The sequence below is a fragment of the Adiantum capillus-veneris genome, chromosome 12 (genome assembly GCF_014529385.1).
Source record: "Adiantum capillus-veneris isolate H3 chromosome 12, ASM1452938v2, whole genome shotgun sequence".
Lineage (NCBI taxonomy): Eukaryota > Viridiplantae > Streptophyta > Polypodiopsida > Polypodiales > Pteridaceae > Adiantum > Adiantum capillus-veneris.
In genome coordinates, this window is record NC_140942.1 from 24131966 (window position 1) to 24148548 (window position 16583).

The following is a 16583-nucleotide window of genomic DNA, read 5'->3' on the forward strand; positions in this document are numbered from 1 at the left end:
TTGGGATATGGTGTATTTGAACTTCTTCAAACTTACCCAACAAGGTTTTTACACCACTTAAGTGAGTCCTTAAACTAGGATTCTTGCATGTCCATGCTCCATTTACTTGCCTTACCAGAAGTAGAGCATCCCCAAATACATTAAGGCGTTGTACACCTTGTGAGACGCACCATTGTAGACCCTTGGTTAGTGCTGCATACTCAGCTTCATTGTTAGAATGTGAATCTAACAATTGGCCCAACGAAAATACCTTGGTCCCTTTGTCATCAAAGACCACTATGCCTGCAGCTGCTTTGTCGGACGCTCGCTTGTAGGCTCCATCAAAGTAGAGAGAGTATGCTCCTTCTACCATCGGTGGTACTGGAGGTAATCGGACTTCTCCTTCCTTAGATTGCTTCTCCTTCCCTTCAAAGACTTGGTAGGTCATGAGTCCCCCCAAACTTGCCCTTGTCGTGCTTTCTACCTGTACCGTGTAGTCAAACTCTTGCAGACGAACTAGCCATTTAGTAATTCTAGCAGACACATCCATGTGTTGTACAACATAGGGAAATATTTCATCCGTGGTTAGAATCACAAATTGCTTAGGCAGCAAATATGACCTAAACTTTGTAGTTGCAAATCTAAGAGCTAGGACTAAGTGTTCCACATGGGTGAAACCTTTCTCTCCTGATGTCATCATTCGACTAGAGAAGTAGATTGGCCTCATGAAAGATGTTGTCGTATCCTTTTGGAGTAGCGCAGACCCCAATGAGTCATCACCAACACTTGAGGTGACATAGAATTTTTCATCCCACTTAGGTGGTGAGATAGTTGGCATAGTGGCTAAGACCTCCTTTACCTTCTTGTAGTGATGTTCGCTTTCCTCGTCCCAAGTGAAAGTTGATCTTTGAGTGAGTTGTTGCAGTGGTAGAACAAGTTGTGATAGTAGATGTATGAATCTACTTAAATACCTCACCTTCTGTAGAAAAGAGACCAGTTGACGTGCGGTCGTTGGTGAAGGTAGGGCTATGAGTGCGGACACCTTACTTGGGTCGGCGTTGATACCTTTTGATGAAATTTCATGGCCTAGTAGAATGACTTTACTCTCCCCAATGTGGCATTTATCCACATTTAATTGCCCACCTAGGCTCTTCAACCTGGCCAAACCTTCAGTTACCTTTTCTAAATGTGAAATACGGGAGCTATATATACAAAAATCATCAATGAACACTCTTATGGATGTTCCAAAGAACGGTTGAAAAACATATGTGACATATCTTTGGAATGTGGCAGGTGCATTTGTGAGACCAAATGGCATAACCCTGTATGCAGAACAACCCCATGGCGTGATAAAAGTGGTTTTTAGCTGATCTTCCAAGGCTATGCGTATTTGAAAGTATCCAGAATAACCATCATAGACGCTATAGCATTCAAAACCCGCTACTTCATTCAGAATTTCATCCAAGAAAGGGAGAGGAAAGTGGTCTCTCTTTGTAGCTGCATTTAGTGGTTTGTAGTCAACACAGACCCTCCACTTACCATTCTTTTTAGGCGTCACCACTACGGGTGACACCCATTCTGAGTTTTCTACAGGATAGATGAATCCCGCCTCCAGCAGTTTCCTTACCTCGGCCAAAAGTGCCTTTTCTTGTATGACCCCCAATCATCGTAGCTTTTGCACAACTGGTTTTGCCCCTTCCTTCAGCTTAATATGATGTTCCACCACTGTAATGCCTGTGATTCTTTCATAGTTGTCAATGAACAGGTTAGGAAATCCCATCAACATTTGCAAAAAACTATCTTTCTCCTCAAGTGTTAATTCCGTAGACAACATACCCTTCAACCTACTTCCTCCTAGGCCAGGTGATTTTCTCTCCTCTTCATTGGGTTTCCCTTTTGGTGATGGATCACCAGTTGTGCTTACCCTTTGTGGATCCTTCATAATGATACCCATCACATCAATGGAACTGTCACTTTCGTCGGTGGATGTGGTCTCCTCCTCAGAACTGGAAGATTCGCTAGTGGTTTAATCTGCCGATGTTTCCAGATTCATTTGCTTCTGCTTGCCAATCCTCATGTCGTAGTAGATTGTCTCCCCTTTCTTACCGGTCATGCGTAGAAGGCCAGTACCCCAATCCTGTTTTTCCTTCATGGCCATCAACCATGGCCTTCCCAAAATTAGTGGATAGCCCTCCCCCTTAGTAGGCATTACAAAAACATCTACCTCTACCTCAGTGTTGAAAGCTTTGATTTTCACGGCACTTACCACACCCACATACTTTACTTTTGCGTTGTTTGCCATCTTTGCCTTGCATGGAGAAGGCCTGTCAACCTCGAGCCCTAATCGAAGCATCATAGCTTCGCTCATTACACAGATTTGTGCACCTCCATCAATGTAGGTGTTTCCAACCCTCTTTCCTTTTATGTTTACGTCGACAATTGGAAGGATGTCATCCATGTTGCATCCCGAAATTGCTCCGGCTACCTTTGTTTTGGAGCGTCTTGTACTTACCATTTTAGACCATTGTCGCCTTACTTTAGGTACAAGATGTAGCAGCTGTGGCCATGTAATCTTCGGTCCTTGCTCTGCCACATCCAATGTTAGATCATAGGGCTTTGAAATTTCCCCTAGCTGGAAGTCGGTGATGCCCAATTTCCGTCGTGGCCTGGATGGCCTCTTGCTAGTTTCTCCTCTCATGCTTCTCTCATCATCTGATTGTGTAGCTTTCTCCCTCCTAGCTCTTTTCACAGTCATGGCTTCAAGTGGTTCTAAAAAGGTTACCTTCTCCTTACCCTTGTCCCTCTCCTTTGCTCTGGGTGGATCCACTACTACGGCTTTTCCTTTCTCTTCTAGCCTTATGATGTTTACAGGGCGATCAGGTGGTGGGGCTGGTGGAAGAGGTGGGATGGATACTTGTAGTGGTGTCTGGGGTGGACGTAGAATTTGTGTTGGTGGGGGTGGTGCTCGGGGTGGGGGTGTTCTTTCTCTAGGGGGTGACAATTGGTTCCTCCTATCTCCTCTATTATAGTTTTGTCGTGGTTTGGGACAGTAGTACATACCGTGACCGTCTTCTCCGCAGTTGTAGCAATGATACTCCCTGTTTTGTCGTCGTGCTCTTCCAGGGTCTTGATCTCTTTCTTGACTCCTCCCTTGCTGTATTAAGTGGACAGACAAATTCTGCAGTTGGTCAGTAATATAGGCCAACATATCTTGTTGGTCATCTCTTACCCCAAGAGCCGGTGGTGGTGGTGGAATGGTGGTTGTCGTAGTTGCTGGTCGACGCGATGTTCCTGATTTTGTTGACTCGGTTTCTTTGGCTTTCATTCGCATCTTCTTGTCTTTAAGGCGAGCAATCTCAACGGCTAACTCGTACATAGCCGGGAATCTACCTTTCACCTTCTCCTTGAGAAGCGGCCATAAGCCATGCGTGAACCGATCTTTTTTTAGGAAATCAGGTGCAGCTTCCCCCCTAGCCAGTGACTCAACCCACCGTTCCCACAAATCCACAAATTTGGACTCATAGGTGGCATATTCTAAAAGACCCTCCTGCTTCAAGTCTCTCAACTTGTCCCACAACTTTTCTGAAGTGGTACCTCCCCCAAAGCGCCTCTTAAAAGCGGTTTTTAAGGGTTCCCAGTCATCCTTGGTTGCTTGTGGAAGTGCATTGTACCATGATCTAGCTTCTAGCTTCATGAGATGCTTAAAGATTTTAACCCGGGATTCATCCGTATCTTTGTTGCTCACTACACATGCTACTTCAAAGTCATCTAGGAAGTCTGTTACCAAATCCTCCCCCTTCTTTCCTTTAAATGTTGGAAATGCTACACTTGTCATGATTACTGAGAGAGAGCTAGAAAGACACACTGCTTAACTTGCAAAAGTTTTTTTCTTCTTTACAAGGAGGCGTGTATACCCTCTTATACTAGGACATAGATTAAAACTTCGAACGGTACATTCCCTTGTACCAAAGGTAAGACAAATGGTTGATCTGATGCAAGAACCTCCAAAAACCGCTCCCCACTCGGCATGGTGTCAATGACGTGCTGGTAGTGAGCCTTCAAATCCAGTATTACCTTGATTGAGCGTACACGTGTTGGTATGTGTGATCTGTCTTGAGGTAGGTTGTACTGATTCATGTGAAGCTTAGAGGTGCTTAGTCACTGTCCAAGCTTGTGGGAGAGGGTGGTGTTCTTTCCTGAAACAAACTCAGTAGATCCCTAGTTTCTCTAGTGAGAGTGTGAGCCAATGCTTCCGTTATCTGTGCTGCAGCATCAGGTGCGACTTGAAAACTGACTGTGATAATTACCTCGGTGACTTGAGTTACCCGATTCCCAAAGTAGAATAGTGTTGATTCTCTATTGTGTAGAGCTCCTTCCATTTTCTTGTTGTGGGTTGGTTGTAGCTTGCGGACATGGTTTCGACCTTCTCCTTCTTCTTCTTGGCACTTGGCCTATGTATATCCACTGGGTTTGGCGTGTTGGTTGACTCTCCCACTGCAAATCGATTACAGTTACGCCTGGCACTCGAGCTTCGATGGAGATGCGGAGTTCGTCTAGTTGTGCTTGGAGCTCTTCTTCTTCTGTCGTCCAATTAGCAAATCCTGCTAGCCATTCATCCATTCACAATAGTTTAAGGGTTTCAGTCTTGTAAACTGAAGGGTTTCATGAAAAGATCCTCAGTGGGGGCACCCAATGACGGGAGCAAAGCGAACCCCGACGGCCTCTAAAACACCGGGGACCGAATGGCGCGCCTCGAGCCTGTCATGGTAAAGCAAACAGGGGGCACCACCTAGCTTTAGCGGCTAGGACGCAAACAACACACCACAATAACAAAGTTTTCATCCAAGAGAGATGGATGCTTGGGCTTAATGATGAAAAGGAAAGGGAATGAAATCAAGTGAGAGAGAGAGAGAGTGTGTGAGGGAGGGGGTATAGCGGCTTAGTACTTAGGCATCACAAAAGGATGGCGAATCCGCACACCCTTCACATATACACAAGCTCACTCCAAAACACAAGACTAGGTGGCGATTCCGCACACCTCACATGGGCAAAACATTGCAAGAAAACATACTCACAAAACCTCAAGCTTTATTTAGAGAATTAGGCGATGAAATGGGGAGCATAGGGTAGGGGAATGAGAAGGGAGAGAGTGGTAGAGCACATGGCGGATAGGTGGGAGTTGATGGCGAAGACTCGCACGAGGATTATGGCCATCATCCTTCATTTAGTTGCCCTTCATCTTGCATAGCCAAGGGTGTAGAGGTCATGCTCAAGATAAGCATGATGATTACGGTGATGGTGATGGTGATGGTGTTGGTGTGGGTGTGTGTGTGTGCACTAGGCACACACAGTGCATAGTGTGTTCTTTGGTGATGTTGTGTGTGTCTTTAGTGTGATGGTGACCCCTCTTTATATAGGGGAGGAGGGGGGAGGAATTCTAGAATTTAGAAATGAAGAAATCATTATCTACATAGGCCATGTGACTGTGGGCCCCACTTGTCTAGCTGTGTGTATATGTGCCAGAACAGCAGTCTCATGAGAGAGAGACTAAGAGAGAGAGGTGGGTTGATGAAAAAAAGTGAGAGGTGACATGGAGAATAAAGTAATTACAAGAGGGGAGAGAGGGGAGTGTGTTCAGAGGTGAATCTGTGTGCAGATGTGTGTGAACACAAGAAAAATCAGGTAACCACCAGGTGGGGATGGGTCTGTGGGCACCTTTTTCAGTGAAACTGAGTGTGTGTGAGTGTGGGGGAGGTTATTTAGCTACAAGACAAGAGACATGGCGCCCTTTAGATAGAGAGGGGGGTATTTGGGTCATGGGATATGATAGGAGAGAGAAAGAGGGGGTGGGGTATACTATTTTGGAAGATAGGGTAAGTTGCATGTGAGTTAGGGTGCATTATTGGTGAGTTATAATGCATTATTGGTGAGAGGTGGGGTAGCTTGAGGGGAGAGACAAAGGAGAAAGGACAAGGGGAAGAGAGAGGGGGTTGACCTTTTGAGTGGAGGAGAGGAAAAGGGACACGCGGCGGGGCAACAGTGAAGAAAAAGGAGGCAAGGTGGAGATGGGCTACCCCGTAGGCATGAGGTGGCCTATTTTACCTTTCTTATATATTTACATAATCATACTTTATTTTTTCCTTACTTTTTTCCAATGCTTTTTTATCACTCCCTCCCTAAGAGGGGGTTTTCATGGGGTGGGGACGAGAGAAGAGGGATATGGGAGCTTGGCTTGTGAAAAGCCCGCATCAATGTGAAAGAGGGAGAGTTGGGGTTTTCTCTACTATTGATCAAGAAACAACATGAAGTTGAAAATATAGGTGTGTGTCCTTGAGTCTCTCCAAGGGGGACTATTCATAGTTGTGTAGGAGTGGGATTATGCTACACTTAATTAGAGTAAGTGATTAGACCTAATTAAGTGTCCTTTGACCACTCATTGAATTTTGGACATAAAAGGAACTATTTATTCACCAAAAATATCATTTTAGACCGTGAAGGATCCATAGGGGTGCATAATGTAGGTGGGCCCCACCCTGAGGCCCTACGGGTGGCTCCTGCGGGGTATCTCAACTTGTCTGTCTTGGCATTTAGAAAGCATCTTTAGGTTGGTCCCATCACATGCAAGTGACCTTGAACACTCATTGCTCTTCTAGAAGATGAGTAGGGAAAAAATAAGATCTCACCCTCTTGATTTACTTGATTTACAGTTCCCTTTTGCTGCAAATCTGACAGATTTACACTATTTTGACCATAACGTTTTACCTGTAGCTCGGAATGACATGCTTCAAAAGGCAAAATTGACCTTCTCAACATGTTTGATATGAATTTAGACTATTCTTCATGCCCATGCACCAAGGAATTCGGTTTGGAAGGTGCACACTAGGCTAGGGAACCTTTTGCTTCCAAGTCTTCTTGTATGGGCCCTTTGCTTGTATGCATCCAAGGAGAATCATGCTTTTTCAAAAGGCTATGATGCTTAAACAAATAGAGGAGGGCCCAATATTATTTTCTTGTGAAAATAATATACAATTGGAGTCTTTTTGAAAGGAGAGAAACTATATGTATATTCTTAAGAGATATTGGGCCACCTATGTAGGGGGCATAGAAGACTTGTAGAGAGGGACCATAATCTTTGGTAAAGACAAGTGGATAGTTGATTTCCATGGGAATTTATCTATATGGGGTGGAAGATGGATATATTATTTTTCTACTACTAATTCACAAGAGGTAAGAAAGTTTGGGGGTATATAGTTTGTTATTGTATGCTTATTCTATTTACAAAGCAAAAAAGAAAAGGGTGGTAATATAAATATATGACTAGGGTGACATTTTTGGGAAGAGTATAATGTATGTGTCACCACAAAGGTTAAACGAAGAGGGGGAATTTACTCTAGATAACTTAATAGCGTAGAAAAATATATACACATATGAGGAAGAGGACGTTGAGTAGGCTGACAAATGTTGCAAAAAGATGGTTACCATTTTATGCCACTCATATTAGCCCTCCCCCAAGCCTAGAGATATTCATATCTTTAGGAGGACGGTTTTGCTTCTTTTTCTTCTTTTTTTTCTCTTTTTTTTTGTCATTTTTCCTTTTCCACTTTTTTTTTTTTTCAATAGGAGGAGTGTCATGCACTCTTTTACTCCATTAGACCTGCTTTTCATTACCTGAATCCCATAAATCGGAGATGGGAGGGTTGCCTTGGGTATGTTCAGATTCCAAGGCTGGTTCTTCTTTGCACATCAAAGCTTTAAAAATAGATGGAGCATTTTCCAAGCCGAAGGGAGCCATGTCAATTTGGAGCTTAGACGATGTAGGCAGATGACTGCCTATCAACGGATTGATACGTTGAAAGTAGGGCTTTAATCTCCATCCATTGACTCTGGTCTTGTGGAGTTTTCCTGATAAATCTACTAATCTGTAACTACCATTCCCAAACTTTTTTTTTATCATGAAAGGTCCCTCCCATCTTTGCAAAAACTTTTTGTCAAGTCGGTTATCATAGCGAAGAACCAACATACCTTCCTTCAATCCTTTCCCCTTGAGCTTCTTGTTGATTTTATCCCTTTGGCTTGTCGCTTTGGTGATGTAGTGATCAATGGACTCTTCTCTATCTAGCTCAAGTCGTTGGAGATCTAAGATCCTTTCATGTAGAACCTCTTTTGGTTTTTTTGCCACTCTTGCAAGAACGCGCAAGCTTGAGAGCTCTACCTCAATGGGGAGAAGTGCTTCCTGTCCATAAACTAGATAAAAAGGGGTGAATTGGGTAGATACCTTGAAAGATGTCCTATACGCCCAAAGAGCAGCCGTCAAATGGCGATCCCAATCATTAGGCCGGTCCACAACCTGCTTAGAAATGATCTTACATATCATTCCATTCACTTTTTCCACCAATCCATTGCATTGAGGATAGTAGGGTGTGGAATGCAGGTGTTTCACTTTTAACCTCCTCAAGAGATCATTCAGAAGGTCAGCTCTAAAACCCAGGCCTCAATCTGATAATATTTCTAGGGGTGTTCCAAACCTACTACAAATATGATCAAAAATAAACTTTGATACCTCTTCAGCTATGATTCGGGTTGTGCTTGTTGCTTCTGCCCATCCTGTCATGTAGTCAACACCCATGATGATGAAAACCTTCCCTGTAGAAGTACGAGGTAGGGGACCTATTGCATCCACACCCCACTTTTAAAAAGGGCCATAAGATATTATTGGGACTCGAGGCTCATATGTTAGTCGTCTAACCCCAGCAATTTGGCATGGCTTACATGCCTTACACCAATATTGGACATCACGATGTAAGCTCGGCCAAATAAACCCTGCTTGTAAAATCTTCCTACTTGTAATATCTTGAGAAAAGTGACCACCACAGACATCATCATGACATGAAAGAAGAATTTTCTCTATCTCTTGCACACCTGGTACTCTCCTCAAGACCAAATCTTTCCCTTTGTGATATAAATAATCCCCGATCAACTGGTAAGGTGTGGCCTTCTTAACTAGTCTATGTCTTTGCACCTTGTCTAAGTGTTTGGGACACTCACCTGCTTGTAGAAAGAAGATAATGTCTTTTAGCTCCTCTTGACCTTGATATTTGGGTTCATATAGTTTCACACCTCCTACCGCCATTTGAATCTTTTCATTTGCGAGTAAGTCTGCTTCCTTGTTATGAGTTCTCACAATGTGTTGTACTTGTGTTGCTTTAAAACCCTTCATCAAAGCTCTTACACTACTAAGCCACTCAAACAATGTGCGATTCTTGCACCTCCAAGTCCCTTGGATTTGCCTGACCACTAGCAAAGAATCACCTTTTATAATAAGTCTTTGTATGCCTAATTCTTTGCATTCTTCTAACCCAAGGGTTAGAGCAGCATACTCAGCCTCATTGTTAGAGTGAACACTGGGTAGAGTGATACCTTTTCTAACCATTACCTCCTTTTGTGGGTTCAAAATGATGATTCCCCCTGGTGCTTTGTCTTGTTGGCGTTGATAAGCTCCGTCAAAGCATAAAGTATGGGCATTATCAATCTCCTTTACTTTGAACTGTTTTGAGTCTTCCTCTCTTTGTAGTCGTGATCCTTCCCTTTCTCTCACTTTGTAGGTGAGAATGTCTGCAAGTCCTGCTCTTGTGCTATCTTCTACAAGGAAAGTGTATTCAAATTCTTGGAGTTCAAGCACCCACTTTGCTATTCTAGATGAGAGGCTCATGTGTTGTACTACATATGGTAGATTGTGCTCTAAGGTGAGAAAAACAAATGGCACAGGGAGAAGATACGATCGAAACTTCCTTACCGCAAACAAGATTGCAAAGACCACTTTCTCCATTTCAGTGTATCCCTTCTCGGCCGGAGTCATCACCTTGCTTGCAAAATAGATCGGCCTCATGTATGATGTTTTAGGATCTTTTTGCATCAAAACAACACCAATTGCTTCGAAACCTACACTTGGAGTGACATAGTAGGTCTCCTTTGGATCTAGTGGCATTAGGATTGGGAGAGAGCTAAGAATGCCCTTCACTTCCTCAAAACATTTTGCATGTTCCCTCCCCCATTCAAGTGTAGATTGGCTTGCCAACCTATGCAAAGGGGCGATGGCTTCTTCTAGGAGATGGATGAAGCGAGACATGTACCTCACTTTGTGGTTGAAGGCCATTAGCTCCTTAGTTGTTGTTGGTGGAGATAATGACAAAAGGGCCTCTACTTTAGAGGGATCCACTTGAATTGCTTGTGAAGAAACCACATGGCCTAGCAAAACCACCTAAGATTCACTGATATGACCCTTCTCTGGGTTGAGTTGTCCCCCAAATTGATGGAGCCTCTTAAGCCCCTCTTCAACCTTTTGGCAATGAAGTGATCTACAACTATAAATACAGAAATCATCCATAAAGACTCTTATAGATTTTCCAAAGAATGGCTCAAATACAAATATTGTGAATCTCATGAAGGTGCTAGGAGCATTGGTGAGCCCAAAAGGCATTACTCTGAATGAAAAACATCCCCAAGGTGTGATGAAGGTGGTTTTTGGTTGCTCTTCTTCTGCTATTCTAATTTGAAAATATCCTGAATACCCATCACACACCGTGTAGCATTCGTGACCTGCTACTTCATTCAAATTTCATCTTGGAAAGGGAGAGGGAAGTGGTCCCTCTTTGTCGCAGCGTTGAGGGGTTTGTAATCCACGTAGACCCTCCACTTACCATTCTTCTTGGGAGTGACTACAATAGGTGATACCCATTCGGAGTTGGATACTGGATAGATGAAGCCAGCCTTCAAGAGTCAATTCACTTCTTGTAGGAGAGCCTTTTGTTGCACACATCCTAGTCGCCTTAACTTTTGAGCCACGGGTTTGGTCCCTGGTTTCAATTCAATTCGATGCTCTATTACATCTACACCTCTTATTTGTGAGTAGTCAGTGATAAACAAATTGGGATACCTCCTTAACATATTGATGTAGGACCTCTTCTCCTCACAAGTAAGATCTTTTGCAAGAATCTTCTCAAATCCTTCTTCAAGGTGGTGGCATCTTTCATCCCCTCGTGTGTGATTGTCTGTTGGCTTTTCTTCTACTGGAACATCTTGAGTGTTGGCGTTGAATACAATTCCCATTACCTCCAAAGAAGACTCCTCTTCACTGGTTGATGCACTGGTTGATGCTTCCTCATCACTTGAGTAAGGACTCTCCTCCTCTCTCTCTTCATCTGCCGTGGTTTCATAGTTGATATCTAGTTGCTTTCCTTCTCGCCAATCATACACCACCGGTTGACCCTTCTTAAGAATCAAACGACCACTTCCCCATTTTTGATCTGCATTCACAGCAATGAGCCAAGGCCTCCCTAGGATGATGGGATAGCCCTCCCCCTTAGCTGGCATGACATACATATCCACTCGTGCATCTATGTTACATACAGAGACTTTTACATTTTCAATGATCCCCAAACACTTCACACTTGAGTTGTTGGCTAGCCTAGCTTGACAATTAGAGGACTTTGTAATTTCAAGCCCTAACCTGCTCATTGATTTTTTCGTGATCACACACATTTGAGCTCCACCATCAACATATACATTAGACACCTTTTTACCCCTTATGTAAGCATCCACAATGGGTTCCACATATTTTTGTAGCTTTGAGGCCACAACCTTAATGGAAAGATTTGCTTTCTTTTTTGGAATTCTTGTACTTACTTTGGCCATTTCCTTCTTACTTTGGCTGATAGGTGTAGAAGTTGAGGCCATGAAATGTTTGGCTTTTGGGTTTGTAAATCCTCCAGGATGTTGTAGGGCTCTAGCTCCTTTCCCAATGGGAAGTCGTTGATACCAATTTCCCTTCGCCTTGATCTTTTCTTCCTGCTACTTTCAGCTTCTTCCATCTTTGACTTCTTCTTCTTGTCCCTTCTGGCTGAATTTGTTCCTTCACTTCTCATGTCTTCATCCTTATCATGTGCTCTTGTGCGTTTTTCTGCCGGCATAACATCAAAGTTTAGAGTATGCTCATCTATTACCTCTTCTAGCTTGATGATGTTGACTCCTCTTTCTTCCTCCTCATGTGGGACGGGAGGTATATTTGCTGGTGGTGGTGGTCGACGAAGGATTTGTGGGCCTTGAGCTTGTTCTTGCTGCACAGTGAGAGGAGGCGGTCTGGGGGGATATATGTCTCCCGGAAGTCGCCTTGGATGTGGACAATTGTACATGCCATGGCCCATTTCATTGCAATTCCAACATCGCAACTCTTGAGCTTGTCTTCGTTGATTGCGATTCCCTTCTCTTGGTTGTCATTGTTGAGGTAGGCCTTGTACTAGATTCAAAGTGAGGTTCTCAAGCTGTTGAGTTAGCCTTTGTAAAACCTCTTGTTGAGAGTTATCTCCTATTTGTGAAGATTGTGCAAGAGGGGCCCTAATTGGTGCTTCCATGGTTTGTGAAGACTCCCTCTCACTCACTTCATTCAAACCCCTTGCTCTATGTGCTTGGAAGTGTAGTTTTCTAAACTTGATGATGGCTACCTCACGTGCTTCTTCGAAGGTGGATGGGAATTTTAGCTCTACTTTAGCCTTTAAAAGTGAATACAAGCCAACCATGAATCTCTCTTTTTTTAGAAAGTTAGGTGCACCACCATGATTTTCTAATGTAGCCTCCCACCTACCCCATAGATTGACAAAGGTTGCTTCATAAGAGGGATAGTCTTCAAGTGATACCTGATTATGTCCAATAAGACATTTCCATAGTCCTTCAGAAGTATCACCTTGCCCAAACTTGGAGAGGAAGCTTTCTCGCAGTCTCTCCCAATTGGACTTGATTTGGGGTTGCAAGGTCTCATACCATGCTTTAGCTTCTGCTTTTAGAACCAACGGGAAGGCTCGTAGCTTTACTTCCTCTTCATCTCTCCCGGATATGAGATGTGCCATCTCCAAGTTGTCAAGAAACTCTTGCGCATCTTCCCCACTTCTTGCATAGAACGTGGGAAAAGAACTTGACATTTTGTTTAGACTTTTTGAAATCTCTTTTTTTTAAAGAAACTTTTCTCTTACGGGCCGCACAAGATTATTGACACTATAAATCTGATTACATTAAAATGAAGATGTACACATCCATTGTTAATTCGTACTTTATCATAGGTAGAATAAATGGATTAATTGAAGCATTGATTTCATTGAGGCGAGTGGATCCAAATATCCTCCTTATGATAGACTGAAACCTAAACTTAGTTACAATGATTATATGAATGGATTGCCGAGCAATAGGCCTAAAAGGTTCATTGTTTTGATCGTGATTCATGTGCTACTCCTCGTTGTTGGTTTGAAGACCTCGTTCCTTCATATGGCCCTTGAGCACCCCTTCACCACTCCTTGTTCCTGCTTTTAAAACAAAATGAAAACGTGAACATCAAAAGAAGTTTCATAATTGATGATTAGAAGTATAATTGGATTGGGTGATGCCAGTATTTCTCTAAGTCTTTCTGCACCAAACATAAAAACAATGCATTGCTGGAAAAAGACTTTTCTAACTATGTGAACATTTACTCTAATGTGTTGTGCAAAATGAAATGGATAGATGGGAACTCCATTGTTCATCACTAAAAAATTTGAAGGTAACTTGGAAATATGTTCCTCCGTGGGGGCACCACTTTATGAGGGCCAGCTTTTTGAAATGGGGCCTCTGAACCCAAACCAATGGGCCTACCCTCACAAAATGTTCGTAAAGAGGTACACACACTACTTGGGGACCACCTTCTTTTGGGAGTGGAGAAGGAAACCAATCAAAATAACACTTGCACTCACCCACTCAAGCAACACACTTTGAAAACCCCCTTACTCTATATACACTTTGGACACTTGAACACCATCAACGATTATGCAACCCAATGCCGTGCATCAAAATGAAATATGCAATTTGTGAAATAGCATTCACCTTCTCCCCATAAGAATACCCATAATACATCCAAACTCTTCCTCTTTCAAGCACTCATCAAAAAAATCATGCACACAAAGACTTGCCTCTCAAACACACAAGAGAATCACTTACATCAAACTAACACACTTTGCATAGAGGCACCACTTTATGAGGGCGAGCTTTTTGAAATGGGGCCTCTAAACCCAAACCAATGGGCCTACCCTCACAAAATGTTCGTAAAGAGGTACGCACACTACTTGGGGCACCACCTTCTTTTGGGAGTGGAGAAGGAAACCAATCAAAATAACACTTGCACTCACCCACTCAAGCAACACACTTTGAAAACCCCCTTACTCTATATACACTTTGGACACTTGAACACCATCAACGATTATGAAACCCAATGCCGTGCATCAAAATGAAATATGCAATTTGTGAAATAGCATTCACCTTCTCCCCATAAGAATACCCATAATACATCCAAACTCTTCCTCTCTCAAGCACTCATCAAAAAAATCATGCACACAATACTTGCCTCTCAAACACACAAGAGAATCACTTACATCAAACTAACACACTTTGCATAGAGAGCTCATCTCCATCTATGCAATGCCGTGAAACAAATAAAATCACCATGAGAGGTAGCCACAGGCATATGTAATGAAGCAAAAGAGAGTTGGAGTGAGAAATTTCTTTAGACCAATTGAATAAGTGTGGAGAAACAAACCAATGGTAAATTGAGAATAGAACACTTACTTGATTTCTCGCACACCTTTTAAGGGGAGGACAGACGCTGGCTAACCATCACGAATTGCGACACTTGAAAGTTTTGAAGATGATTTCATGATCATTAACATAACCATGAGAGAGATCATGATGTATTTACAAGTTATTGAGGTGCTACAAATGATTTATTGGGTTGATGGAGTAAGAGATGGTAGAATGGAAAGAGTGGAGAATAGAGTTGCACTTCCTCCAAAGAGGAGGGTTAGGAGGGAGGATGTGAAAGAGGGAGAGTTGTGGTTTTCTCTACTATTGATCAAGAAACAACATGAAGTTGAAAATATAGGTGTGTGTCCTTGAGTCTCTCCAAGGGGGGCCATTTATAGTTGTGTAGGAGTGGGATTATGCTACACTTAATTAGAGTAAGTGATTAGACCTAATTAAGTGTCCTTTGACCACTCATTGAATTTTGGACATAAAAGGGACTATTTATTCACCAAAAATATCATTTTAGACCGTGAAGGCTCCATAGGGGTGCATAATGTAGGTGGGCCCCACCATGAGGCCCTACGGGTGGCTCTTGCGGGGTATCTCAACTTGTCTGTCTTGGCATTTAGAAAGCAAAATTTAGGTTGGTCCCATCACATGCAAGTGACCTTGAACACTCATTGCTCTTCTAGAAGATGAGTAGGGGAAAAATAAGATCTCACCCTCTTGATTTACTTGATTTACAGTTCCCTTTTGCTGCGAATCTGACAGATTTACACTATTTTGACCATAACGTTTTACCTATAGCTCGGAATGACATGCTTCAAAAGGGAAAATTGACCTTCTCAACATGTTTGATATGAATTTGGACTATTCTTCACGTCCATGCACCAAGGAATTCGGTTTGGAAGGTCCACACTAGGCTAGGGAACCTTTTGCTTCCAAGTCTTCTTGTATGGGCCCTTTGCTTGTATGCATCCAAGAGGAATCATGCTTTTTCAAAAGGCTATGATGCTTAAACAAATAGAGGAGGGCCCAATATTATTTGCTTGTGAAAAGAATATACAATTGGAGTCTTTTTGAAAGGAGAGAAACTATATGTATATTCTCAAGAGATATTGGGCCACCTATGTAGGGGGCATAGAAGACTTGTAGAGAGGGACCATAATCTTTGGTAAAGACAAGTGGAGAGTTGATTTCCATGGGAATTTATCTATATGGGGTGGAAGATGGATATATTATTTTTCTACTACTAATTCACAAGAGGTAAGAAAGTTTGGGGGTATATAGTTGGTTATTGTATGCTTATTCTATTTACAAAGCAAAAAAGAAAAGGGTGGTAATATAAATATATGACTAAGGTGAAATTTTTGGGAAGAGTATAATGTATGTGTCACCACAAAGGTTAAACGAAGAGGGGGAATTTACTCTAGATAACTTAATAGCGTAGAAAAATATATACACATATGAGGAAGAGGACGTTGAGTAGGCTGACAAATGTTGCAAAAAGATGGTTACAATTTTATGCCACTCAGTGCGTGCGAGATAGTGTGGAGGTTTGTGGACTTTGTCCGCCGCCCATGTGTGATAGGAGGCCTGAGAATAAATCATTAATGCCCATAGCCTTGAGCTGCAAAGTTGTATTGCCACCCATTTTACTCTTTGAATTTCAGACATTGTTGTTGGCAACATTTCATTCCTATACATCCTCTCCGTGCACAAGCAAAAGCACTTTGTTGGTCCCCTTCTGCCTGCTCGCCTTGCTCTTTGCTTTGCAAAAGCTTGAGATATGCGCGTGATGCCAAGTGATCAAACCCAAGCTTGGGAATATGGACATTTTCTTAGCGGAATGTGGATCTACTACCTGTAGATTCCATCAAATGGTTAAAAAGGCCTCTACAATGTTGGTCACAACCATCCCTTACCTTGTTGCTAGTGGTGGTGGGTCAAAAATTCTTATTTGTATTTTAGTAGTAGGAAGGGTTGCACTATAAGCTAGAACTATAATT